General features: G+C 47.1%; 1 long non-coding RNA gene across 1 annotated transcript; it reads right to left on the reverse strand.

The window, feature by feature from the left end:
- Nucleotides 1–17,353: 17,353 nt before the first annotated feature.
- Nucleotides 17,354–21,719, reverse strand: LOC112546341 (uncharacterized). Its single transcript, XR_003090020.3, has 3 exons — nt 21,506–21,719; nt 19,730–19,829; nt 17,354–17,428 (listed from the first exon to the last, which is right to left on the reverse strand). It is a non-coding gene; the product is annotated as an uncharacterized LOC112546341 (long non-coding RNA).
- Between the last annotated feature and the right edge of the window lie 6,251 nt (nt 21,720–27,970).

Below are 27,970 nucleotides of genomic sequence, written 5' to 3' on the forward strand. Positions count from 1 at the left end.
GGAAGGCTGACTCCTACTTCTGATCCCCTCCCCCGACTGCAACACCATCTCCCTGAATGCTCTAGGACTGCAACACCTTCTGCGTATCTCTATAGTTGGTGCTTTATTGCTCCTTAATCATTTGACATCTACATTCTCCTTTTCATTGCTGCTTATTCCAAGTGATTGGTCCTATTACACTATGCAAGTATAATTCGGGTCTCAGAATATCACAGGAATGTCTGGTGCTGTAAGGTCAGTGAAGAACTTTTGTAGCATGTTTTGGGATTATCAAAAGACAGCTACTATATAGCGTAAGGAATAGCATTCCCTCTCCATCCTAAGCTAGTAGTGGGTTAGCAGGTGCTCACCCTTTGCTCACTGTTGTTGATAGAGAACAAACAGCTGACTAGGAGGCAGGTGGCGGCAGTACACCAGGACTGGAGTTGCTACCTTTTCCAGAGTTCTCTGCATCATCATCATTCTTTTCTGAGACCAAGCCTTATCATGCAAGCATGCGGACTCTGCTGGGGCATTAAACCACGTTATCAGCCCATTACAGGTCATCATATCAAGAATTTGCACCATAAGCTGGCAACCCAGCTGCAACATCAACATATCTGGAAAGGATATGATAACAACTTGAACATCGTGCTGTGAAGCTGCACATTGCCCAAACAGAAACTTTTAAATGAGTCAGCCAAATATGGGGACTGAGCACGGGATGATAAGCAAAGCGAGGAGGGAGAGTTTATAAATAGTCATGAAAACTTGAAGTGCCATTTCTGGAACATGCACCACAGACTGGGAATTATTGCTGGACATGGTTTGTTCACTCCATGAACTTATGCTGTAAACTGAGTTACTCAAATGGAATTGCAAACAGTGTGGGTGTGTGAAAATGGAATAGAAAAGTTCAGGAGCTTCCCAAACTCAGCATGGCAGATTAATATGGCCTGCCCTCACAAGCTGCAGAAGGGGAAAAAAGGTTCATAGAGCAGGGCTGGCCTTACCATGAGGCGAACTGAGGCAGCTGCCTCAGGTGCCAGACTGTCTGTGTGGTGGTGGTGGGGAGGCGCCACTAGGACCCAGAGTGTAGAAAATTGTGTCTGCTCCTGATGCATATGTAGGTAGCAGAGCGGTACCATGAGAGGAGTAGAACAGGAAGAAGGCAGAATTGAGACTTTTCAAAATTTTGGCCCAAGCAAGGGAGCATCATTTGAGCTCCCCACCTCAGGTTCCAAAATGTTGTGGGCCAGCCCTGTCAGAGAGATGCACCACAAGCAAGAAAGCAGCATCTTGTGGATGGCTAGGGAGAGTGGCAGTTTTCAAAATGTTAGGAGCACCCCCCTGGAAGTGAGGCACAATGAATTATTAGGGGGTCAGTGAGCACCACAAAACAGAGGAGCTTCCAAGTCAGCTACATCTGCATTTGAAAGGTCTCAATTCTGCCTTCTTCCTGTTCTACTCCTCCAATGGGACTGCTCTGCTACCTACATATGCACCAGCAGCAAACCCAACTGGAAATGTGGCCTCCGAGAGCAGGCTTCACTCCAGTTTGGATCAGGTAGACAGTTGAACCGCCCTGAGGTGCCTGCACATGTGCACTGCCAGGGCACTAGATTCAGCAGGACCAGGAGGAGTTACTGTAGCCCCATGCTGTGGGCAAGCAGCAGCACAGGGCAGATGGAGATAGGCAGCTGCAAATCATGGTCTTGCTGGGCTTAGCACAATAGCAAAGATGTTGGGTACTGTCACAGGATGAGCACTCTGCCCCAAGGCACCTCCTGCTGGTTGCTTTAGGAATTAGCTCTTTAGCCCTAGGGCACCCCTATCCGCTGTGTCACACACGCTGATACTGTCCTCGGTGCTCCTACAGTCTAGGTTCCTCCCCAATCCCCCTATACCCACCTTGCCTCAGTGACCCACTGCAAGTCTTTATCTAGCCCCTTATGTCAGGAGCAAACCACAGTCTGAAATGGTCACTCGACATAGGCAAGGGAGTATGGACCTGCTGCCTTTCCTTAGCTTGGCTGTTCCCCTGCAGCCCTAGTACCCTCAGGCCAGAGTCTGCTAGCTCTGCCTACAGCCTTATCCCAGGTCCTGCAGCTGTGGCATGAGGCCAGGCCAGGCCAGGCCAGGCCAGAGCTTGCCAGCTCTGCCTGCCTCTTCCCAGCACAGCCCTGTCTCAGGAAGCCTCTAACTTCCCTGGCAGTTAAGTCCTTCCTGCTCCCCAACTAGAGCAAGAATGTGGGTGTGTTCCAAGAGCTCCTATTTATGCAGCCCCAGATGGGCCCTAATTGGATATATATGCCTCAGCTGTGGGTTCCATAGCTCCCAGGGCTGGGTTTTAACCCTTAAAGGGCCAGTATGGGGCTAGTACCTTCTCCTGAGAGGGGGAAGGGAGCAATAGTGAATGGGGAACACCCCTGTCTTCCCACCTCCCTCAGGCTCACACCAACACTCTTCCAGGTACCCCCATTCCTTGCCTTTTGCTCTCTGACCTCAGCATTGCCAGTTCAGCTGACTGAGCTCTCTCTCCCTTGTCTTCCACAGTGGTGGGGGCAAATACGACATGAATATCTAAGTGGGGCACAGTAAATAAAGCCTGGGTACCTCTGGGCTGTGTCTAGACTGGCCAGTTTTTCCGGAAAATCAGCCACTTTTCCGGAAAAACTTGCCAGCTGTCTACACTGGCCGATTGAATTTCCGCAAAAGCACTGACGATCTCATGTAAGATTGTCAGTGTTCTTGCGGAAATACTGTGCTGCTCCCATTTGGGCAAAAGTCCTTTTGTGCAAAATTTTTGCGCAAAAGGGCCAGTGTAGACAGCTCAGATTTGTTTTCCGCAAAAAAGCCCTGATTGCGAAAATGGCGATCGGGGCTTTTTTCCGGAAAAGCGCATCTAGATTGGCACGGACGCTTTTCTGCAAAAAGTGCTTTTGCAGAAAAGCATCCGTGCCAATCTAGATGCTCTGTTCCAAAAATGCTTTTAACTGAAAACTTTTCCGTTAAAAGCATTTCTGGAAAATCATGCCAGTCTAGACGTAGCCCTGATGTAAAGGATAGCTGTAGCTGTCTTCCTGCTTCTTTTCCCTACCTTGTCCCTAAAGGGTCAGAGCCTATAGGAACCAAGAATAGGTAAAGCTGGCAACACAGAGAAATATCTGGATTCTATGAAGGGTAGGTGTGGTTCAAGATATGTATGAAACAAATCCAACACCTTTCCATTAGTAGTATTAAATTAACTTGAGGTTTGTTAACAAAAGATTGGCATGTATCAAGGAAGTTTTCATGGAACTGTGACTGTAGCACATTCCAAATGCTTTACAATGTTTTTTTGACTTTCTGGCTTTCCATTAGAGTTATTCATTTCCCGTTGGCTGCCATGAAAGTAGTTTGGTGTGATGATGGACTCTCAAGTGAAAAGCGCAATTCTATGCAATGGGTGAATCACAGAGCCAGTACAGAATGCCCCCACTTAGCTAACAGAAATGATGTTTGTATACTCAAGCATACTGCCCAGCCTTCAAAGCTGCCAACCTATGGCGCAAGCAATTCAAACAAGTGACAAACACTTGAAAAGTGATTGCATATTTTGTTGTGCATCACTCGAAAACTGACAGGCTGTAATTATTTTTTAAGTTTAAAACTATAGGGCTTAGTTCTGTAATATGTTACAGATGAGGGGCGAGGTCTTGTCCTTCCCTGCATTGTGTGCAGAGGATGCATTTTGGGGGAGGGAGAGAGGTCGTGTTTGGGTGACCACTCCTTTTTATACAATTAATTTTCTCCAGCTGTACTGCTGCAAGACTCCACAGTTGTGCTCCCTAAGGCTCAGTTAGTTCTGTAGCCCTATTTCCCCTCACCTTACAGAAGCAGAGTGGGACTCTAGGAACGAATTGCCGTTTTCCAGGGAGGGGAGTGTTGGAGGGAACAGCAGGGTCAGACTAAGAAAGGGGTTGTAGCCCAGGACCCTTGGTGCAAAAAGATCCCTGGGCTGCTAGAAGTCAGACACTCCCCTCTGTATCCCCTCAAAGTGCTGCTACGGTTCAATCAACATCCCCTCCCCCTGCAAATTCTAAGTATACAAGCACAGTTAGCAAAATTGCCCTATCTCAGGAGACTGTCTTGGTATGACAATCTTGTGCCCCACTGAGCTGAATGAGGGCCTCCTATGTGGCCCACTCACTAGCCCAGGTTGCCCATCACTGGTCTAGGGTTATGCTGCAGCCTGAAAGGTACAAGTTTGCTCTGTTTTCCCCCCCCAAGAAAACATATGGCTAAAGACTACAATTTACTCTCATGGGAAATTTCCTGATGCTTAAATTGGATTAAGATTGCAATTAATTATGGTTTAAGTAGCTGGATTTTAGTGGAAATCACAGGTTTCCAATTTTCATCAAAATCAACAGACTTAACACTTCAAACTGCTCCAAGCATCTGTAATACAGGAAAGGTGACTATTTCTTTTTAAATATAGTGTAAGTCATTTAAATGTGAAACTCATTGTCTTGGGAGGACTACAATACAACCCAGCTCACTCTTCAATAAATAATCCCCTCAATGTAATATTACTGCATTTTGAGCTCTTCTGGGCATGTGTGTAATGCTGAAATATTTTCACATTCATCCTTTAGCTTAATTCCTAAAACACCCCCCCAGAATTCAGCAGTATCCCTGCCTGTTGTATGTTACTGTTTAATGGGAAAACAGTCATGTAATCAGAGAATAGGACAACTATATAAGAAAAGTGTTGGGTTTTAAGACAAGAGAGGGCTTTTAAATCTATTATTTCAGTGACAGCCCTCTGCAGTAATGACACCCAGCAGAAAGCCTGTGAGTAAATGCACTGTGAATGTAATGATTCTGTCTTTTTATAGCTTATCCCCTTCTGGATCCTGACCTTTCACTCTATCTGGATGATTCTGTGCTTGTGTTTCCAAGTAAATTCTGGAGGCAGTTCAGACATGTTCTGAGGCTATAGGGCGTAGCCATATTCTCTCAGCCACACACTTATTATCTGCCTGCATGGGCAAACAGAGCAGAGGCTCTCTACTCTCACTTTATGTATTTCCAAACTTGCTTTCCAAGCTAATGTTGAGGTAGCAGCAAACAAAAAGCATGTTTCCCCTCTTCGCTGTACAAATTGTAATGGGGCTGTGCTCTGTAAAGGTTTTTCTCAGTTTGTTTCCCTCTCCCTAGCACAGTGGAGCAGATTCTAGAGTATGCCTTTGGCCAGAAGAGGCTCGCTGTGAGGAAGCCATCTCAGAAACCACAAAAGGTGGTTATTGGTAACTCCAAATCATGATCTCTCAGGCTGTCAGCATTCAGAACCTGGATGGTATATAGAGGTTCTGCATCCTCCCACAGCAGCCAAGAGTCCTCTGAAAACACTTCTGTAAAGACAGAAAAATCCTCTCCAATATCAGGGCTCTACAAACCAGAGTGTCATATTCATCCAGACATTCTCTGGAGTAAACTCCAAAGTTTTCTTTTAACCCCAGGGAGGCCAATTCATTTCTATGGGGAATACTAGAGAGTCCTGGTCTTGTGCTTAAATCACTTTCTATCAGACTCTCTTTCTTCCCAAGAGAAGTAACTGAGCCTGTAGAGAGACATACCCCTACCTCTTAAGTTATAAACCATCTTGTTAATCTTTAAAGTGCTACATAGTCCTGTATTTTGCTTCATGTGCAGCTAAGTGAGGTTTAAGGCCCTGGGATTAATGAAGGGAACCAGACCTCTGCCATTCCTCTCCTAAACAGCAAAGGAAATTAAAATTAGAGAGGCCTAGAACCTTAAAAAAAAAAAGTATCCCACCCCCTCTTCCTTAGATCCAGCTCTTCCTCTGAGGAAGAACACTCAAATCACAAAGATTCCTGTACTTCAATCCCACACTAACTTGGGTGTAGACTTTTGCCTCAGTTTCCCAATTAGACAAATGTCCTTTTAACATAATGTGGCAGAGCACTTGCTCCTGTTTCTAATTAAGCCCACAAAGAGCTCAAAGACCACACCCCCACTGCCTCCTTGTGCCTTTTTGTATACTCTTCCTACATTTAATTAACCTTCAAGCTCTTCTCTACCTACCAACGAGGCACCGTGCTTCTCAACAAGGTCTGTTGTGCAGTGCTTAATTGAGAGTTGCTTGAGACCAGAGTGCTGGTGTAATATTCACAGGTGGACTTATACCACATGAGCTAAAAGCCAGCTGGCTCTCAGCTCAAACCATAGAGCAGACTCATAATTCTATTAGTGGTCTCAGTGCCCTAGATGGGCCAGTGAACCACACCCAGCAGATGTGTGGGTTACACTGGTTCAAGTGTTGTTGCCCAGAACTCTGTCATGCACACCCCTTTCCCCTACTATACCCCCTCATGGTTTGTGGTTGGAGGCTATGGAAATCTCAGCTTACTGGGGTTTTCACTCCAGCATGAGATAGGGAGAGGAGTGCTGTCTGCCTTCCATGAAGAGAGGTCTCACCAGTACTGCCTCTAACTGTGCTGCTGTCTCTCCAGCTACCCAGCCTGACCATGCAGCATTGAGACCACTTAGCCCAGCTATTGATGACTGCAGCACTAGCATTGCTGGGCTAGGGGCAGCTTGCTGCTGGGCTGTCTCTCACCACCAGACTGGCTTCAGCTCTGAGGCTAAGGATGTGTTTTGAGGCTCCACCATTTCACCTAATTCTTTGAGAAAACAGCTCTAGGATTTTCACTGGGCTGGGGGGACGGTGGAGCCTTGCTGCCTGGCCAGTCTGCATGTGATGATAACGCCCTTTCAGGACAAGCCTCAGGTCCTGCTCTGCCTATTTAATCCTAATTAAATCATGGTGAATGACAACTAAGCAGAGCTTTTATATTAGATTTGGCACATCTTTTTGCTACCTAGGAAGGTATGCTATAATTATGTATTTTATAATTGTTGGAGTATTGTGTCCAGTTCTGGGCACCGCATTTCAAGAAGGATGTGGAGAAATTGGAGAGGGTCTAGAGAAGAGCAGCAAGAATGATTAAAGGTCTAGAGAACATGACCTATGAAGGAAGGCTGAAAGAATTGGGTTTGTTTAGTTTAGAAAAGAGAAGACTGAGAGGGGACATGATAGCAGTTTTCAGGTATCTAAAAGGGTGTCATAAGGAGGAGGGAGAAAACTTGTTTATCTTGGCCTCTGAGGATAGAACAAGAAGCAATGGGCTTAAACTGCAGCAAGGGAGGTTTAGGTTGGACATTAGGAAAAAGTTCCTAACTGTCAGGGTAGTCAAACACTGGAATAAATTTCCCAGGGAGGTTGTGGAATCTCCGCTATTCCAAAACATCCCTTACTCCTCATGGAATGAGGTTTACATGGACATCAGTACAGGCAGTCCCCGGGTTACGTACAAGATAAGGACTGTAGGTTTGTTCTTAAGTTGAATCTGTATGTAAGTCGGAACTGGCATCCAGATTCAGCCGCTGCTGAAACTGATCAGTTTCAACAGCGGCTGAATCTGGACACCGGTTCTGACTTACATACAGATTCAACTTAAGAACCCCAGGCGTCCCCAAGTCAGCTGCTGCTGAAACTGATCAGCAGCTGATTCCAGGAAGCCCGGGGCAGAGCAACTCTGCCTCGGGCTTCCTGTAGTCAGCCGCAGGTCAGTTTCAGCAGCGGCTAACTTGGGGACGCCTGGGGCAGAGCAGCTCAGGTGCTCTGCCCCAGGCGTCCTGATTCAGCCACTGCTGAAACTGATCAGCAGCGGCTGAATCAGGACTCCTGGGGCAGAGCAGCTGGGGTGCTGCCGGGTTGGTCCAGTAGCGCCAAGGAGCGGTGCTGCGGGACCAACCGGCAGCGCCCCACCTGCTCCACCACAGGCCCCGGGCTTTGCTCCATGTCTCCCTGGTCTGCTGGGGGGGGCACTAGCTGCGTCTCCCCCCAGCAGACAAGGGAGACGCTGAGCAAAGCCGCAGAGGACCTGGCTGGACCTGCGGCGCTTCCAGCTGATCTGGAAGCGGCCGCGGGTCTGGCCCCAGGTCCTCCGCCACTTTGCTCCCCGTCTCCCTGGTTTGCTGGCTCCCCCAGCAGACCAGGGAGACGGGGAGCAGCTTTTCTCGCCCTGGAGGAGGCGGGCGGCGGGACCAGGTGTCCCGCCGCTCCAGTCCTCTGGGGCGAGAAAATCCCCGTTCGTAACTGCGGATCCGACATAAGTCGGATCCACGTAACTCGGGGACTGCCTGTATACGGGCCTGTTATATTTTGAAATAACAGGCTTGCTGTGAAGATGTGGAATAACTATTTTGGGATCCCAAAATAGCATTGCGGTGTAGATGTAGTCTAAAGTGCTACAGGACTACTCTCTTTTTCTTTTTTTTTAAAGAAAGTGAGTGGAGCATAGGTTTCTACAAATCTAAGTCTTTTGACAAGTCAGTCTCCCAAATTACTTAGACAAATTTTTAAAACTTGCAGCTCTCATCTCCTACTTCCCTGTTTTTATTCATGGAGTGAAACAGAAGCAGGTTTTCCTACTTTCAATGACTTTGCCAGTTTCTTGCACCATTGCACTTGACCCTTGTGCTATTTTTATCAAGTTTGACCTCACGACTTATTCCCCTTTCCTTATCCATGGTTTTTTCTTTATGTAGTAAAACAGGCTTTAACTCAAACTTTTGGTAGAGGCTTATGGATTCAGCATATTTATTTTTTTACTGACATTTACATATTTTGTGTTAAATTCAGATTTCATTTTAAACAAGTTTTTTTAGAAAGAAAAACTTATAACTTAAATAACAAAATAAAAATTAAATAAGAATTTGTATTTTTCTCTTTTTAAATAAAATCAGTTTTACCAACTCAGTTTTGTTCCTTGCTGTTATGTCCCTATTTCCAGGTAATCGGGGAAAGAGCCAGGAAGCAGAAATTTCACCTCAGCTGTTTTATGTGGCAGTTGCAGAGTGAGGTTGTATGATGAAAGTGCATTTTCCCTTCTAGAATGCCTTGGACAGTTAACAGGACCTGAATTATTTGTATTTATCTATATCTGTGTGTGGCATGAAGATTCTGCATGCTATAGTTACATAGTGGCACTATATTTTGTCTGGACTTTTTCAGGCTGTACATATTTATGGTCTTAGTTACTTACCATTCCTCATTAGCCTGCTGATAGGTATCTAACTATAATGTATTTGCAGCATTTCTCCTCTGCAGGTTAGGAAAAAAAGTTATCTTGCTCTCCAAAATGTCCTTCCTGCTTGTACCTCGTTGGGAAATCTTTAATTCTTGAGTCACAAGCAGATGAAAACTTGCCAGCTCTTTTTTCCAACTTCCAGTAGAATTTATTACCCGCTGTCTGTGTATGTCTATACTTGGAGCTGAGGGCGTATATGTAGTCATAGGCATGTTAGCTCTCACCCAGCTAGTATGCTAAAAATAGTCATGTTGCTGAAGTAGCATAGTCTAGCCACCCTGAGTACAAACCTTCCTGGAGACTATGCTTCAAATGCAGCTGTAGCCTGAATCCTGAAACGACTTTCTGTAGGGTTCCCTTCTCACTCTTAAGAATTGAATGATGAAACAATAATACTTATTTTTGCAGTGGTAGCCTCTGCAACATATTCTCAGGGACTTCTTCCTTGAAGGGGGAGGGATTCCTTGAAGAATGTTTTATGGGATTCTTTTTGGTGATAGAAACATGCAGTCAGTGGTTAGTGTTATGTCTTCTGTGGTCCTTCTTGTTAGCCTTCGCTTCCAAGTTCTCTTTACTCTGTTTATGATCCAGCAAATCTTTACTGGATTCAAATAGCAGAGGTAAGTTCAATTCTGACAGGAGAAGAGGTAGAGCAGTGGTCCCTAACGTGGTGCCCATGGGTGCCACGTCGCCCTCTTGGGCATTTATATGTGCCTGCCAAATCATCTGGGCTGGCCCCGCCCCCGGCGCACGGCACATGCTTGGTGTCGCCCCGGGCCCGTGGCTCATGGGCGGCCCCTGCGCTGAGTGCGCAGCACATGCACGGTGCCGGCCCTGGGTGCGTGGGTGGCCCCGCCTCTGGGCATGTGGTGCATGCGTGGCCCCGCCCCCAGACACACGGCACATGGGCAGCCCCGCCCCCAGGCGCCCGGCAGCCTGGGAAGGTTGGGGACCACTGAGGTAGAGAATACTGAAAGGCTGGGGATGGGGGTAACATTTTAAAAAACCCAACTGTCACTGAAAGTCAATACCACATTTGAAAATACCACCTGGACTCTGCTTTCATAGCCACTTCCTGGTGAATGGCTACAAAACATTGAAGACAAACTGAAGCCCCCAGTAATGATTGATTCAAACCCTTCCACAGTGGTGGTGGTTTCAGAGCTGCTTGCTCGGTTTAGTCTGGGGTTTCTCATTAATGCTTTCCTGTTACCTGTACTTGTTTCCTCCAGTCAAGTTCCTACCCAGAATTTTATTGAAAATCAGAAGCACCAGGCTCAGGCCATACGTCTATCTCCAGCATGGCCCTGACAGCACTGTTTGGTTTTTTTCACTCTGCTGTTTCTCTTCATCAACACTCCACTCTCTTTTAAGACCCAGACTCAGACCTAATCCTGGGGATCCCAGTTGCTTCTTCCACCCCTACCTGCAGGTCTGCTATTTGACATCCTGAATGTTCTCTGGCCAGCAGTGTCTGAGCATTTTCCACATTGATAAAGGAAAAAGTAATAAATAAAACTCTCTCCGGGTATGTCTACACTACCCCGCTAGTTCGAACTAGCGGGGTAATGTATGCATACCGCACTTGCTAATGAAGCCCGGGATTTGAATTTCCCGGGCTTCATTAGCATAAGCGGGGAGCCGCCATTTTTAAATCCCCGCTGCTTCGAACCCCGTGTAGCGCGGCTACACGGGGCTCGAACTAGGTAGTTCGGACTAGGGTCCTATTCCGAACTACCGTTACTCCTCGTGAAACGAGGAGTACCGGTAGTTCGGAATAGGCACCCTAGTCCGAACTACCTAGTTCGAGCCCCGTGTAGCCGCGCTACACGGGGTTCGAAGCAGCGGGGATTTAAAAATGGCGGCTCCCCGCTTATGCTAATGAAGCCCGGGAAATTCAAATCCCGGGCTTCATTAGCAAGTGCGGTATGCATACATTACCCTCCTAGTTCGAACTAGGAGGGTAGTGTAGACATACCCTCCCTCTTCTACCTGCAGAAGCTTGAAAGGTAACCGATTTTTTCCCCTCCCCAATTCCCTCCTTCTGTGTGGGAGTACACTGAGAAAAGTGATTGTGAAAGAGCAAAGTCATAGAAATGGGTGTTTCAACATGGCCATATTGAAACAGATGCCAATAGCAGGCAGCCTTACCCAAGTAGTTATATATATATAGGTTGGCTTTTTCTAGTACAAGGAGCTGCCAGTGCAGTATCTCTATCTCTCAGGGCACGTCTAAATTACATGGCTCCGTCAACGGAGCCATGTAGATTTGTTTGTTCAGCAAAGGGAAATGAAGCTGCGATTTAAATGATCGCGGCTTCATTTAAATGTACATGGCTGCCACGCTGAGCCGACAAACAGCTGATCAGCTGTTTGTCGGCTCAGCACGCTAGTCTGGACGCTCCCCTGCCAACATGAAAGCCCTTTATCGACCTCCCCAGTAAACCTCATCCTACGAGGCATAACGGGGAGGTCGATAAAGGGCTTTCAGGTCGGCACGGGAGCGTCCAGATTAGCGTGCTGAGCCGACAAACAGCTGATCAGCTGTTTGTCGGCTCAGCGCGGCAGCCATGTAAATTTAAATGACGCCGCGATTATTTAAATCATGGCTTCATTTCCCTTTGCCGATCAGCCTAATCTGCATGGCTCCATTGATGGAGCCATGTAGTTTAGACACAGCCTCAGATATTCGTTGTGTAGCTGTGCTGCTTTCTTGAGTGAAATGGGATGCATTCATATGTTACAGACCCTGATGTACAAATTCATGGCTACTTAGCATTCATCCTGTGTCTTCTGTGGTTCAAGAATAGCTTTGGGCCTAGAAAACTGGGGTTCTAGTCCTGACTCTACCTGTCTTCTTTCCCTGTCTGGGATTATGATAGCTATGTTGCAATATCTGTGCAAGATATTGCTATAGACATGTGTTCTTTTGTGCACTGGAATGGGAGCAAATTATAGGTTCTAGAGATGCCTCATATTGTTGTCCCATCTTCTCAGCAGTCCTAGGTAGAGGTTGGGACTTTAAAATGTCTGTTTCTTATTGGAGGAGAATTAAGCCATGTAGCTCTTGAATCTCTCTCCATTGCTGCACTGAAACAAAATAAAAAATACACTGCATTGCTCCTTGTGACAAAGGATGCAGAATAATGTCACCGTCCAAGCAGCAAACCTAGGACTGACTCCTTCAGAGATGATTTTTGATAATCTTGTTGTCTGCAATTTAACTTGTCCGTCAATAAATGTCCCTATGGGTCAAGTGGAAGGGCACTGTAAAAATTTAGTCACTCCCTTAGATCATTGTTTCCTAACACAATGGCTGGAACCAAACATTCCATGCTTGTTGATCTAGAACAATACTAATATTTCACCGATGAACATGTGGAATAGTCAGCCCATGATTGAAACCAGAAAGAATTGAGGAGGCCATCTGAGGGTCTGCAGCCTACAGCTCTACAATAGCTTTATTTCCATAACATTTTGCTCCTAAGAAAGAACTGTTCTATTCATGTACCTGTAGTTTCAAGACTTAGTTTTTCCCTAGGCATGAATGTCACTGGATTCTCCATGCCTGACTCCCTACCTCCTTACAGGTCCTTCCAGGGGCTCTGCTCTGACCACACGCGAATAGGAAGGGCTACTACTTCCAATTCAAAAGCCTATACTCTGTTTTCATTGGCCCTTCTGACTTCCTGCCAACTTCTTTCCTGCTTCACTAAGAATTCCTGGGGACTATCTAGGACTCCCTGTCTATGATTTTAACAGTTAAAGGCAAGGCAATTTGGATTAGGTTGGAACATGCAGAAAATGGTGTTACCTCGCCCTCCCCCACCCCCTCATCATTCACCACAGCCTAAATTGAGCAATGTTCTGTGGGTGGATCTAAGGACTTGTCTAAATGGGAAAAAGACCTGAATTGATATTGTTGAATTAAGCTTTGGAAGTGGACTAAACTAAACTGCAAAAAGGCACAATAAAATTACCTACATAATACTGCAAAATAGCTATTGCAGGTTATATTCCCATCCTAGTTTATTTCAGATCACTTCCATGTACAGACAAAGACTTAAATCTTGATCATAGAAGTACTGGTCCAATAAAAGAGAAATGTAACATTATCCACTAATGTATAGTTGTTGCAGCTTTGTGCTGTTTGGAACCCTGAGCCCTCTTCAAAGAAGACCAAGACAAGTTTCTCAAAAATGGGTTACTAAATTTAGGCTGTCATGTTCATGTTTAAGCATCTAAATAAGAGTTCTGATCTGAGCAGTTAGTAGTTTCCACTGCCTTTCAAATAGAAGAGCCAAATAGCAAAGTGTTTTGCAAAACTCTGGCTCTAGGTACAGCACCTTCCACAGTATGCCAACATCACTATGTACAGTAATCAAAAAAGGGATTCCTAAAATAGGGAAATAGAAAAGTCCCTATCTGAAGATTTCTTGAGCCAGAACTTTTTGCGCAAGAGTTCTTATGCGAAAAGTTCTTGCACAAGAGCACGTCTATACTGCCATGTGCTTTTGCGCAAGGGATGTGCTTTTGTGCAAGAGTGTCCATGGCAGTGTGGATGCTCTCTTGTGCAAGAAAGCTCTGATGGCCATTTTAGCGCAAGAAACCCCGTTGCTCGTCCACACATGCCTTTTTGCTCAAGAGCTCTTGCGCAAAAAGGCTTCTTCCTCATAGAAAGAGGAATAACTCTTGCACCAAAAGCCCTGTGTTCTTACGATTTACTGTACTTTTTCTTGCACAAGAACGTGCTTGTAGTATGGACGCTTCACAAATTTTTGTGCAAAAACAGCCATTTTTGTGCAAAAGCTCTGCAGTGTAGACATAGCCTATGTGTATTTGCTCCTTATGTGTCTTTGAGTCACACCAGTTTGCTTCTCAGATACAACGTTGTTTTACTCCTGCTGGGTGACATTTTTGCTCAATTAACATAAGTTGCTCAATACTCATTGACTTCAGTCAGGCAAGGATTTCACTGTTGTCTTAGCAGTGTGAAGGTAGCTGTAGGGAAGCCAGCTGGAAATCGCTCTTATCTTTCAATGTCATTAAAAAACTGTTACTTAATTTCAGTTGCAAAATCCTGATTCTCAGTGATGTTGCAAGACATAAAGGATTTAGATAAACTCTTGGATGGAGTTTCAGTGATGTCAGCATCTAGCAAAATCAACTCTTGATATGTAAAGTAAATACATTTGATCTGGAATCTTGTATTACACCCAAGTATTGTAATTATATTCTTATGACTGGATTTGTTTCTATGCATAGATGTTTAAAATCAGAAATCCAAATACATCAGAATTCATGAAATCTTTTCAATCTAGTGCTATTCCCCCACTTCATCTACTTTTTCTATATAGTTTTTATGCTGATACTCTTCTAGGCCATCAACAGTTATCCCGTCACGTTTTACAAATTCCTGTTCTATCTTGGCCCTTTTTTATTTCCAGTCATGATAGTTAAAAATGTTCTAGAGAGTTATTCAGGGAGTTAGAAACAAGTAAAACTTGGTCTCTGAACTTGGCACTTTGGTCAAAATAATAATAAAAATAGAATTGAAAAACACCTAGGAAATCACACTTTAAGAGGTTCCAACTAGCATGGTTTCAGTTACAGAAACTTGTACTTCACTGATATATTAGAATTTTTTCAAATATGTAAACTAGTGGATAAAAGGATAATTACCGGTAGATGACATAGTTTAAAGTTCCAAAAGGTCACCCTAACAGACTATAACGCTAGTCCTGGAATGAAATGCAAAGTATTGCCATGGATCAGAAAAACATGGCACAGAAACCAAAGAGCGGTAATAAATGGTAAACTTTCATCATGATAAAAGGTTATCAGTGGCACAGAGCTCTGTACTAGAATTGACATTGCTTAAAATATTGTTACTTCTGTTTCTGATGCTAAAGTCCTGTTCTGACCTTAGTGTTACTCTACTTCCATGCAATAGTAGATTGGGCCTGGGGCCATTTGGATCTAGAGCCTTATGTGTGTCTGACTAATGGAGAAATCAGTGCTGGCAAGTGCGGATATAATCTAAGTGCAACTTTCCTTATTTGAATATATACACAGCAGTGCTGAAAATACGCCATCCCTTCTTCCAGGAATCTGAGTCCAGCAGTAATGTCTGGTTTCCAGACAGCAACTCTGCCTCAAGAATTGACTCCTATCAGAGCACAAGTCAGATAGCAAACTCTTCTACAGACTGCACCTCTGCCAGCAATCTTGCATAATCAAAACCTAACTGGGCATATCTTCCAGTGAAACAAAATTTGTTCACAAGCTAAGAAAAAACACTTGGAAGACTATCTTAAAGGGACATCTGGTGATATCTGCCATAACAATATTTAGTAGTGATGTGGAAAAGCAGGGGAGCTGTGAGGTGACATAATTTGCAAGTGACACAAAAAGTCAAGACTGGAGAAGAGCGTGAAGAACCACAAAGTTTGAATAGACAATGCAGATAAAATTCAGTGTCAATTATAGCATTGTAATCCACATCGGAAAGAACAACATGAGCTATTTATACAACTTGCTGAGTGTTACACTGTCTAGAATGTTTCACAACCATGAGCTCCAGCCTCAGGGCAGACTGTCAAGAAGCAGGGCAGAGACCTCAAATTAGTTGTGTGTATAATTAGACACCATCAACTGAGTAACAGGTGGGAATTCCATAGGCACTGTAAAAATCTTACCACGGAGTCACGGAATGGCCCTGTGTACACTCCAGTCCATCTTGCCACTGAGGCAGAGTGGAGTAAGTGATCAATGGCCTATTCGGGACTGGGAGAAACCTGAATACTAATCACTTACCCTAGATCAATTTGCCTCTTAGCTCTCACACTGAAGACACTTGTGGTCAATTCTGTAGTAAACTATCTAAGGATTTATCAACCAACTTATTTTTTTTACTTAATCACAAGGTTAAAGCAGGCAAGCGTACCTAACAAATGAGCTACGGTCTATGCTTTCAAAAGATGACAAGATTGTTGTAATCTGTCAGCTCTGAATGGCTTTTATGGCTACCTTAGGTTGACCCTTGGGAGCTCTGCTTCAGTTTTTTAACTCTGGCCCCAAGAACAGCAAAAGAGAGGAGGAATTTTCTTGTCAGCTATTTTTATTTCCTTTATTTCCTGAGTGTAATGCTACCTGATGCCGCCCCGGCCTATATGCTGCTATATCCTGCAATGATGCCAGCTGAATTAATCACTAAGTAGTGCGGGGAAGTGTCCTACTAGGGTAGAAGAAATATGGCAACCCTTCTCAGAAACCTTTGGCAGAGGATTGCAGAGTACTTGCATGAAAGTTTCATCAAGATCTCTACAGAGGATTCCCACGCCAACCTGGTTCACCTAAACAAACTGCTCTTCGTGGCTACCCCGCCTATTTCTAGAGGGTCATGAAAGGCAGATAGCAACTCTCTTGGTTGTTCCACTATCTCTTCTAACACAAGTGAAAATGAGTAAATCAAAAGATGCGTTCTGCTACTTTGGGAGTGCCATCGCTTAATTTCAAAGCAAACTGCATATGTACCAGAGATTCCTGCCCCCCTCCATCAGGTCTGCCCATGCTTGATTGGTGGGACTGTGGTGGAGTCAAAAACAGATCTTGGCTTGCTGTGGAGCTGGGTCGCCCCCTTGCCTGTCCTCAGACTCTTCTGAAGTGTATATGGTGGTATTGGAAGAGGTGGGGGTGTCTCTGCTGTGGATGTCATGCAGCTCTTTGTAAAAATGGCAGGTTTGCAGCTCTGCACCAGATCTATTGTGGACTTCCCTAGCCTTCTGATAGGCCTGCCATAACTCCAGGGCTTTCATGTGGCACTGCTGCTGGTCCCTGTCTTTTTTCTGCATCCCCCATGCAGTCTGTTTGTAGAAGTCTGTCTCTACAGCTGGATCAGAGCTATGCCTGCACAGCCTCTTCTCCCAACAGGTAGAGTAGATCCAATTACTACTGTTTACTCCAGGCAGGAGCCTGTAGCTGGCACAGTCAGCTGGGTATTGAAGAGCTGCTGTGTGGGTTTGCCAAGCCAGGCAACTAAGACCAAGAATTTTAAATATGTGTGAGGCTTTCAATGGGAGATGAGGCTTCTTGTCTACCTGACCCTTTGGGCAGTGGAGTTTTCAGTGGTGACCTAAGCAGTCAGTGGGACATTGTTGGACAGCTGCTGGAGGTAGTTTGCTAATTCTGGTTGGACATATTCCCAGAGGTTTCATCACACGACATAATCTTTAATTAGTCTTTAATGCCTGGAGACCTGAAGCCAATCCTGGAGAGCTGGTGACCTAAGATGGAGACGGTTAACAATCAGTGGAAGTAAAGTACGGTTGCCAAGTGTCCGGTATTGGCCTGGTATTTGCAGGCTCTGTCCGGTAAAAAAAAAAAAAAAGAGAAAATACCGGACATGTAAAATGTCCAGTATTTTCTGTTTTTCTTAGATGGATGGCTGCTTAGGACGTTCCTCCCCTGATGCATCTGGCGGGGGAGAGCGGGGAGTGTGGGATTTAAAGGCACAGTAACTCCTTTTTTTTTCTGTGTTTTTTTTTTCTCAGTAACTTTGGTCCTATTTTTTGCTCAACCAATTTTTTTCCCACCATATTTGGTTTTTTTTGTGCAAGTATCTGGCAACCCTAAAGTAAAGTCTACGCTCTCACTGTATCAACCAAATTGCACCAATTGTGATTCTACAGTTCTTGAGGAGAGGTGTTATTAATTTGGTGCAGGAGGGCACTTATGTTAGAAGCCAAACTTAAAATGAAAACACATCTACAGTTAGATCAACTTAAGTTGCCTTGTGTGGACTTGACCCTATAGTGTAAACCAGTGCTGACTCCAAGCAGCACTGGGCAAATTCCAGGTGTCTCTTTGTAACAGAGCTTTCACTGGATTTTAACTACATTTCTGTTTCTTCACTGGCTTTCAGGCTCTCCCTTCTCAAAACCACCAAACAAACAAACAAACAAACAAACAAACAAACAAACAAACAAACAAACAAACAAACAAACAAACAAACAAACAGAAAAGTCTTTATGAGGAAGGTTTGAAGGACAGCCCCTTTCCAATCAGGAATACAAGTCAGACAGCACAGGAACCCAGCTCCCAAGTGTCACGTGAGCGAAAGAGTCAACCAGCTGTCAGGGAAACCTGGCTGTTGGCAGCACATGGGTGAGATCCATGCCAAGAAAGTTGCACTGCCTACAGGGACACCTGTCTCTGAAGATGCCAAATGGAAGTTCCCTTTGCTGCGACCAGGCCAGAATCTGTGTTATTACTCCTTAGGGAATTCTGTGCCAACCCCTGCCCTCCACTATTCCATGCACAATATTTTAAAATGTTGCATATTTTATGTCAATAAATAAATGCGGAGGCACCCGTCTGGAAGATGGAAGCACAGGCAACTGGCTGCATGGAGGTCTGAGATCATGCTGCAGCTCCCCTGGGACAGACTTGGCAATGACACTGAACCCAAGCCTGACACAACTTAAGCGTTGGGTCTGCCCCAGAAACACCTTGGATGTCTGGAAAGGGGAAGGAGGGATGGAACGTTCCACACCTGGGGATGGGCCAGCCCTCCTTGCAGGGGAAAAGGAAGTCCTATCCTTCCCAGTTCTGCTGGGACTAGCAGCTGAGCCTGGCACAGAGTTGCAAACACCAGCTGAGCCACCTCTTTGTGGGGATGTATCCACCCAGACCCTGCCCTCTCCCCGCCCCAGCCTGCTCCTGCCCCCTCCTCCCTTCCAGACTCCACCCCCTAACTCCCAGCCCACTCTTCTACTCTTCCCAGCTGGGCACAGATGTGCACAGTAAAAGACAGCAGCTGATAACTGCCGGGAGGGTTGCGACTGCTCTGGAGGATAGGGTCATAATTCAAAATGATCTGGACGAATTGGAGAAATGGTCTGAGGTAAACAGGATGAAGTTTAATGAAGACAAATGCAAAGTGCTCCACTTAGGAAGGAACAATCAGTTTCACACATACAGAATGGGAAGCGACTGTCTAGGAAGGAGCACGGCAGAAAGGGATCTCGGGGTTATAGTGGACCACAAGCTAAATATGAGTCAGCAGTGTGATGCGATCCAGAACAAGGGGAACTCCCACCCAGGGTCTGTGCCAGGACCCCATCACTATCCCTAGTTCCTGTTCATTTCACACTGAGAACCCCTAGCAGGAGGAGAGAATAAAGATCAGAAAATGAAACTGTTCCCAGATCCCCTCCCAGGATTGTGTGGCCAGGGCCACAACCCTCCCTCTGTGGCTCAGCCTCCGTGGGTCAGATGGAGAGGCTCCTGGCCACCCCCATGGTGCTTGGGGAGGGGTTCATTCCTGGCTCCGCAGGTTTTGTTTTCTTGCTCCCAGGTCAGTCAAAGGGGATGGGCTGGCAGTGACTTTCAATGGCTGGGAGGTGAGTGGGCCTGGGGGTTGTGGATGGCCAGCAGCACCTGTCTGCAGGAAGGATCTTCTCTGGCCTGCAGAGACGCGCTCTCCAAAGACATAAAATCAACAGCGCCAGAGCCCGCTGTAAAGTGTAGGGACGGAACAAGGGCAGGACAGACTTGGCACCAGCAGAGCTGGGGAATTTTTGTACCTCGTCTCTGCCCGGGAGATGCTGCTGGAGGACCCTGCTGGCTGCATCCTCTGTCGACACGTCACCCTCCTCCTCCTCCTCTGGCTGGGCACTGAGGGTCCTGCAGCAAGGAGAGAAGATGGGAGAGTGACCCCAGCCGCTGAGGAGGGATGCTGTAGAGAGAGGTGTCATGTTGCTCCTCCTCTGTAAAGTCACAGCGCCCTTTGGTTTACACACCCATTGAAGGGGCACAGGACAGAAACCAGGCTTTGCTGTTGTTTCCCAACAGTCACCAAAATCAAGACGGTTCTTTCACTGATGCCTAGAAATTCCCTGAAATTTTGGATTCGATTGGCTGTCGTTTTCAGAAATGATCGTCCTACGGACAGACACAGACAGACACCCCATTGAACGGAGCGTGAGGCCTCACTGCGCTCCGCCAACAACACCCTGAGTCTCCTCCCTAAGAAGGTGGCCAATCAGGAGACTCCCAGGGCCTGGAGTCCTCTTGGGCATTCTCAAGAGGTGGGCAGCAGACTGCGCTCATCACCAGAGGAGATCACTGTCAGCCCATTCTTCCAGCCCCACCTGTGAGGGCCTCCTGTAACGACCGCGGGAGCACAGCCCTCCACTCCACTCCACCCCACCCCAGGTAGGAGAGGAATGGAACAAGAAAAAAGAGGAGAGAAAGGAGGGTAGCAGGAAGAAGGAGGCAGAAAACGACACATTCTAAGTTCCCCCAGCAAGTCACAGATTCGTAAATTCCAAGGCCAGAAGGAGCCACTCTGATCATGTAGACTGAGTTTCTGTTTAATACAAGCCAGAGAACTTCCCGCTAAAGAATTCCTATGAAAACGAGAGCCGATTTTTTAGAAACAACTCCTCCCCCATCTTGATTTTACAAAATGCCGGTTGCGGAGGCTGCATCACAACACTGGGTAAATTGCTCCAAACCCTGAGAGCTAAAAATGTTCCCTTATTTCCAGTGTGAATTGCTCAAACTTCAACTTGCAGCCACTCTCTGCTAACCTGCATCGGCTACTGTGAAGAGCCCGTCAGTTAAATATTTGTTCCCTTGTGCTCATCCCTTCACCTTCTCTCTGGTCAGCTAAATAGATTGAGCTGCTCGACTCTGTCACCACAAGGCATGTTTTCCAATCCTTTAGTGACTCATGTGGCTCTTTTCTGAGCCCTCCCCAGTTTATCAGCATCTGTCTCAAATTGTGGACCCCAGAAATGGACACAATATTCCACTCGTGCCCTGTACAGAGATCTAGAACCTCTCTACTTCTAACAACATTCTGGTATAGATGAGTCCCAGGGTCGCATTTGCCCCATTGTCCACAGTGTCCCGTTGGGAGCTCATAATCAGATGATTATGCTCCATGACCCCACCTTTTCAGGATCATGGCTTCCCGGGATAGAGTCCCCCACCTTGTACACAGAGCCTATATTTTTTGTCTCTGCACATATAGCTGTACATTAGGACATACTAAAAGGCCTGTTGCTTCCTGTGCTCAGTTTGCTAAGCAACCCACATAGCTCCGTGTGAGTGACACATCCTCTTCGTTATTTACCACTTCCCCAATCTTTCTGTCATGTGCAGTTTTTTTGGCATTATGATTTGTATTTGCTTCCAAGTCACTGTTTAAAAATGTTAAATAGCAGAGTGCCAAGAACCAACTGATCCCTGCAGGACCCATCTCGCCCGATAATGATTCCTCATGTACAAATCTATTTGGAGACCTATTAATTAGCCAGCTACTATTTCAATGGGACATTTTCCTGCCAACTTACCTTGTGTTTTCCAAGCCTAGAGCTCAGCTGGCAAGGCCTGGCCCAGACTGAAGAGGTTCCCAGCCTCGCTGAGAATCTTATCTTCTGCACACATGGTGTCTACTTTCAGCACAATCCACACAGCTTGGCAAAGACTCACAATGAAGCCCTCAAAGAGTGGCAGTGAGAAGGAGACTTGCTGCAGCAAGGCTACAAGGGTCTCCGAGGTTTCTTCTGCCCCACCCCTCTGATTTGCCTGGCTGATGTCAAGAGAGCTCTGTGAGGTCACAGGCTCCTCACCGCTTTTGACCAATAGGCTGAGCTTGCCGAAGGCCCTTGTGAAGTCCCTGCCACACCCACCTTTCCATTGCAGGGCTGATGCCTGCCCCAGACCAGCCCGGTTGGGTGTTTGAGCTGCTCCCCAGATAACCCCAACTGCTCATTATTGATTTGGGGGAGCAAGCGGGCTACCCAGTAAAGCACCAGAGTCTGTTCCTCGCCCCACGCTGAGCTGTTAGCTCTCCTAATCTGGCCTCTACTTCACAGGCCATGCAATTTCACACACTTACGCCAAAATTAAGCCAATATCAATTATAAAATTCACTTACACACACCTTCCAGAAAGACAACCAGTTGAGATGTGAGGACATCAGGAAACAGAGACTCCACATCTTCCCTGGGTAATTGGCTCCATTGGTTAGTCCCCCTCACTTTGTGCCTTATTTCTCATTTGAATTTCTCTGGCTTCAGGTGACAACTGTTTGCTCTGGAGGTGCCCTTCCTGGCTAGATTGAAGAGCACTTTGGTACCTGTTATTTTCCCTCCTCAAAGGTACTTCTACACCATCATCAAGCCACCTCTCAATCTACGTCTATAGCCGGGGCTCTTCCAATTTCACAGCAGTGAACTGTGTGTCACAGGCAGGGAAGTTAGCCATGCCCCCTGAAATCCAATCTCCATGTACTGCTGAGAATGCCCCAGCCAGGAGCGCCACAGCTGGGTCCTCCTAATTGACTTTCCCTGCACAGCAGCTCTTGGTGCGGAGATCAGACCCACCGCCAGAGGCAGCATGGAAGTGAGGGTAGTGCAGCTTCATTTCTTCTCTGCAGAAGCTGTGGCAGAAGCTGTGGCATTGGGCTCAGGGCTTTGGCACTGCAGCTTCTGCCCAGGCTCAGGCATTCTGCCTCTCCACAATGCTGCTGCTCCAGCCATGGGTCTGGATGCCCAGGCTCAAGTCTCATGGCCCTATGGCTACAGCTAGGGTTGGGGTCAGGGCTTCCATGGCCCTCCTTGCTCCTGCCAGGGCTCCGGGTACCTGGGATCAGGGCTTCTGCCTGATCTTTGCAGCTGTGGCTCAGAGCGTCCATGTCCCTCCCCGTTCTGCCAGGGGTCTGGGCACCTGGGTTTGGTGGTTAGTCCCCTTGCTGCTCCAGCTGAGTTTTAGGTGCTCATTTTCTGGCAGCCCTCCCACCAAAAGTTGGCCAGGGGACTAGCAGGTAGGAGCCCCCAGCTGAGGCATCCCCAACAGCAGGGAGCCACCTCTACATCCGGGATCCTCTTCTACCTTCAGAAAGGTGGCTGGCAGCTGCCTTCAGAGCCCAGCTCTGCAGGCAGCACAGACATGAGGGTGGCAAAGCTGTGACACCCCTTCTCCCCTCATTGTGCCATTTTGGTCGGGACTCCCATGGTCACAACACCATGAAATTTCTTATGTAAACATCTGAAATGGTGGAATTGACTAATTCAAACAAAATCTGGCCTTGAGATTAACCAAAATGATCCATAGATTTGGCAGGACCCAAGTTATTAGGGAGGCCCTAGCAGGTTTGCACTCCCCAGTCAGCTGAAAGTCCATCGAGAATTCATGCCGCATGAGAAATATCCTAGAATAAACTACCGGATTAGGGGGAGAAGAGGGAAGGGAGAGGAAATGAAGGAAATCAATCACACCTCAGCTGGGATGGAGAAGATTGATCCACGCAGTGCTAGAACCCCCCACCTGCCTGCCCCCCGTGAAACAGGAGATAGAGAGGAGTGCTGATTTGCACTGGTGAGCTTTCTGGGCTGCAGCATAAGCCATATGGCTCATGCTCTATATTTTTTGGGGGAAAAACCAGCACAGTTGGCTTTTCAGAATCCTTTCCCCTCAGGCTTGGCATCCATTTTGGACTGAGCCGAGCAGAGGCTGGCTGGAGGGGAGGGGAAGGTAGAGGAGGGAGCAGGAGGGGGAGGCTGCTCACAGGACTGTGGACATTAAGCTGCGGTGTGCTTTGGAGGCTGCAGCCATGCAATTTGTGGTGCACACGGGGGAGTGGGGAAGTGACAGAGGGTCATGAAGAAACGGGTACAGGGAACTGTGGGAATAGCCCTGGAGGACTATCCTGACTCAGGGATACACCCACACTGCAAAGTGGGCGGAGATGGGCCAGGCCACAGCTCACCTGCCCACATACCCACACTCCTCAGACAAGCCAGCCAGCCTGAGATCGACTTGCCTGGAGACGTGCGGAGCAGGGATCTGAGTTGGGCAAGAGGGAACTGGGGCCCACCGAGCCACGTGGAGCAGCTGCAGCACAAACATACCCTAAGAGGCAGAAAGCCTGACAACCAGTTCCATGGAGGGCCGGTGGCTAACAGCAGGCATATGATCGACGCCGTTAGCCTCCAGTTTGCACAGGCTGTAAGATGTGGCCTGGACAAACACGTTCACCCCAAGGACACTGCCTTGTTAAACCAGGATTCAAGAAAGTAACACAACCAACAACACAGGCAGTGAAGATTAGTTGTACAAGCCAAATAATTTCTGCTCCTGGAAGCTGCCAGCTCCTCTGGCATCAATGTTGGAATGACTGAATTACATAATCTCTGCTTTGCGGTCGTGGTACGTGTAGGTACGGCTGACATAGGGAAGGAGAGGAGAGAAGTTCTGGAGAGCAAATGTAGGCTGCTAGGGGTGTATCTAGACTACATGGCTCCGTCGATGGAGCCATGTAAAGTAGTTTACCCGACATAGTCAATGATTTAAATAATCCCAGCTTCATTAACATAAAAATGGCCGCCGCGCTGTGCCGACGACCAGCTGATCCGGCACAGTGCGACAGTCTAGACGGGGATCGGTCGACAAGGGAAGCCCTTGTCGACCGCTCCTGTAAACCTCATCCAGGATCCCCACGGTAGCGTTCTCTGAAATGCTTCAAGTTCCACACGCAGGGCCAGCTAGACAGGCAGAACTGCAGGGTCTCAATTTGTGGATGAGATGATGGTGTTCCCTCTAAGCTGTGTCGGCCAAGCAGCTGCCCATTAAGACCCACACAAGTGCTCAAAGCTACAGTGGGGAGAGATGCAGTAGGGAGAGATGTCTCCCTGCCAGCCTCTCCAAGGACCTGCCGCACTCGGGAGAGTGGCTCTCTCGGCCAGTTTGAACATGAACCTGCCACAGATGATGTCCCAGCTTTGATCCAGCCCTGGCATGGACCTGGAACTGCCAGGGCACATGTGTCCCTACCTTGGCTCCCACCCAACCTAGCCCAGACCTGCCATAGTCATACAATGGTGCCTCTCGTCCAGCCTGGCCTTGCTGCAGCTGCCACAGCTCTTGAGAGGCGCCTCTTAGCACTTTTACAGAAGAATTCCCCAGTGAATCAGGACCATGAGCCAAAACTCTGAAATGTTTCCTGGGACTAAGTTTCGTGACGGAGGCTGAATGAAGAAACGTTGCTTCACAACCCCATCTGTGTGTAGGTGGCGGGTGTGCCGGAGATTAGTTCTGGCTGGAGCCACCAGACTCTGAGGCCTCCGGGACTGCAATCAGATGGGCAGGGTGAACATGTAATGTTCAACCACACTTAGGGCCCAGTGTCTTGTGTGCCAGGAGCTGAGGGCTGCCTTACCTCCTGCTTACCTTCCTTTTCTCAAACAAATCCCTTCAAGAAGGTGCTCTCTGCTCACCCCAGGCCCTGAGAAACTTAGCTCCTGCCTGGCCATCCCAGACACGCTATCGGTGCCAGCTGCACCATATCCAGTCTGCCTCCAAACCACAACCAGAGAACATCTGTACATGCTCGTGCTTCATACCATTCACTTGCTTGCCTTTGTGTCCACCTTGACACCAAGGGGCAGGTCCTATTGCTACCAGAGGAGGGTGAGGAAATGCAGCTGGGTATCCTGTACTCCACTCTGGTCCCACAGCCTGCTGGAGATATTAACCGGTGGCTTCTCCATAGAACGTGAGCCCAGGTGTGTACCTGGCATATTTCACAAACCCTTCTGACACCTGCCCCCTTTTCAGTGATAAGACTACCCTGGCACACATCTCCGCAGGGAGTGTCAGATTGCAGCCCTCTTCTGATACCTTCCGAATCTCATCAACCACCTCCTGGTGCTGACCAAACTGGCCCTCCATCACGCCAGGAGGAGGAAGTTGTACTAGAGAAGGGGTGTGCTGCAACGGGAGGACCTATTTCTGGTCCCTCTTCCACTCACGTCTCTGGGAAAGTTCTTCTGGGCAATGCCCACTGACTCCTTGCATGCATTTGAAGAGCCGTGGGCACGGTCTTGGGTTCTCTGCTTAGCATCCGTCTGGTTCTTTGATTTTTTTTCAACCTTCGATCCCACTCCTGTTCCTGTTATCTCCTTTGTTGTCCTCCTATAATCAGTTGGAGCCAGGGCCGTTAACTGTGGGCATCTATTTCCAGGACTTTCATATAGTCCATAGTACTGACTGGGCTGCATGGAAAAGAGGATGAGTGCCAACAGCTATGACAAATAGAGCCGAGTCTTTTGGTTCAAGCAGTAGAGCTTGTGCATAAAGATCCAATCTCTACTGCTGCCAACTCTCCTCTCCCCAACAGGGGTATCACACTTACATCTGTAATAATAGAGGAAGTAGCTATTGCCATATGGCAGGGGGAGCCAAAACATAGGGTGAATGTTCTATAAGAGTCGAGTTCACAGGCAGCTGAGTCTGCCCTGTATTATCTGAACATAGAGATGGCTCCGGGGTGAGATTAAGATGTTGAATGCTCTTGTTGCATTTTCTTAGAGGTTCCCACATGCACAGTAAAGTGCCTTTGAAATAGTTGTGCCTAAGGCATGAGTAACTCAAAGGAGCATCATGTCACCTCCTACATGTTCCCTGCCAACTCATCCTCATGAAGGGCTTGGCCAAGAGTCCATGAATCAGAACTCATGGTGTAATGTCCCCCTCTCTCCAGGGTGCAACCTGTAATGGGGGAACCATGGATCTCTGTCTCCCTACCCTGGGCTTTCTCACACTGTGCTGCTATGACAAGCTGCAGATTGGTCCTGCACTCACAAAAAACTTTACACAGGCAGGGACACACTGCAGTTACATGAAGGCTTCTCTCTAGCTCTGTAGTCAAGGACTGTGCCATCTTGTCCGGGTCAAAATCCTGTCTAGCGTAGGTCTGGCCCTCCCTCAAAGTGTAGAGGACAATGCACCAGTCTTTGGTCCTGAGCAGATTCCCCGAGCATTTCTAGCAAAACACATTGTAGCTTAAAAAAAAAATTAACTACAGAAGATTTTAAGTGATTATAAATAGTGAGCATGCAGATCAAAGCGGATTACCTAAGAAATAAACAGAAATGCAATGTAAGCATTATAAACCAGAGAGGATTTGAATCAAGCAATTGTCTTACCCTGTTATATAGTACAAACAATCCACCAAGCTTTCATATACAGGCAGGCTCCCTTTTTCCCGCCTGAGATCCTTCCCTTCCTCCCCCCGTTCCCTGCCCCAGTTTTCCAGTGAAGTTTTTGTTCCTAAAGCCTTTCCAGGTGTTTTGTTATAGAGAAAGTGAGGCCTAGTGGTGATATCAGTTCCCTCTTTTATAGCTTCTTCCATGTGATGGGATCATCTTCATTTCAAGCCAAGCCCTCTGCACAGTCTGTGGATAAGTACAAAAGTAACATGGAGTCCAGTATCACAGGACCTAGTCACACGCCCTTGCACGCTTTAGTGAGCTCTAACAGCCATTACACACACCCCTGACTGATCATCAGGTGAGGCTAAGCTTCTTCCGGGGCCCACTGTTTTTGTTGATGGTCATTAGCACTGTTTATTTTCTTCATGGTTGTGCCTGAAAGGATAGGTGTGGGTGTTTCCAACTTCACAGCATTGTTCAGTAACAAACACATAGCAACACTTCAGAACTTCACATGCAACCCCCCAGGATATCAATGTTTAAAAGATCTAGACTTTTAGAATGACACCTCCCAAGCCATTTTACGGCAGTGGTGAATCTGGGGGTGCCAGGGTGTTGTTTTGGGGGCACAGAGTGTTATACGGGGTCTCAGCTAGGCCCTTCTCCACGCTTATCCACCTTTCCAAGCCACTGAAGGGACAGCATCTTCTAGATAGCAACATACACCTTCAGACAGCCCTGACTGTTGCTTCTACAGTCACCAACTGGGTTAGCAATTGACTGGCAGCAGTCAGGAGAGGCAAGCTTCCATGCACTTCTCCA

This window comes from Pelodiscus sinensis, chromosome 5, assembly GCF_052426305.1.
Source record: "Pelodiscus sinensis isolate ZL-2025 chromosome 5, ASM5242630v1, whole genome shotgun sequence".
Classification (NCBI taxonomy): Eukaryota; Metazoa; Chordata; order Testudines; family Trionychidae; genus Pelodiscus; species Pelodiscus sinensis.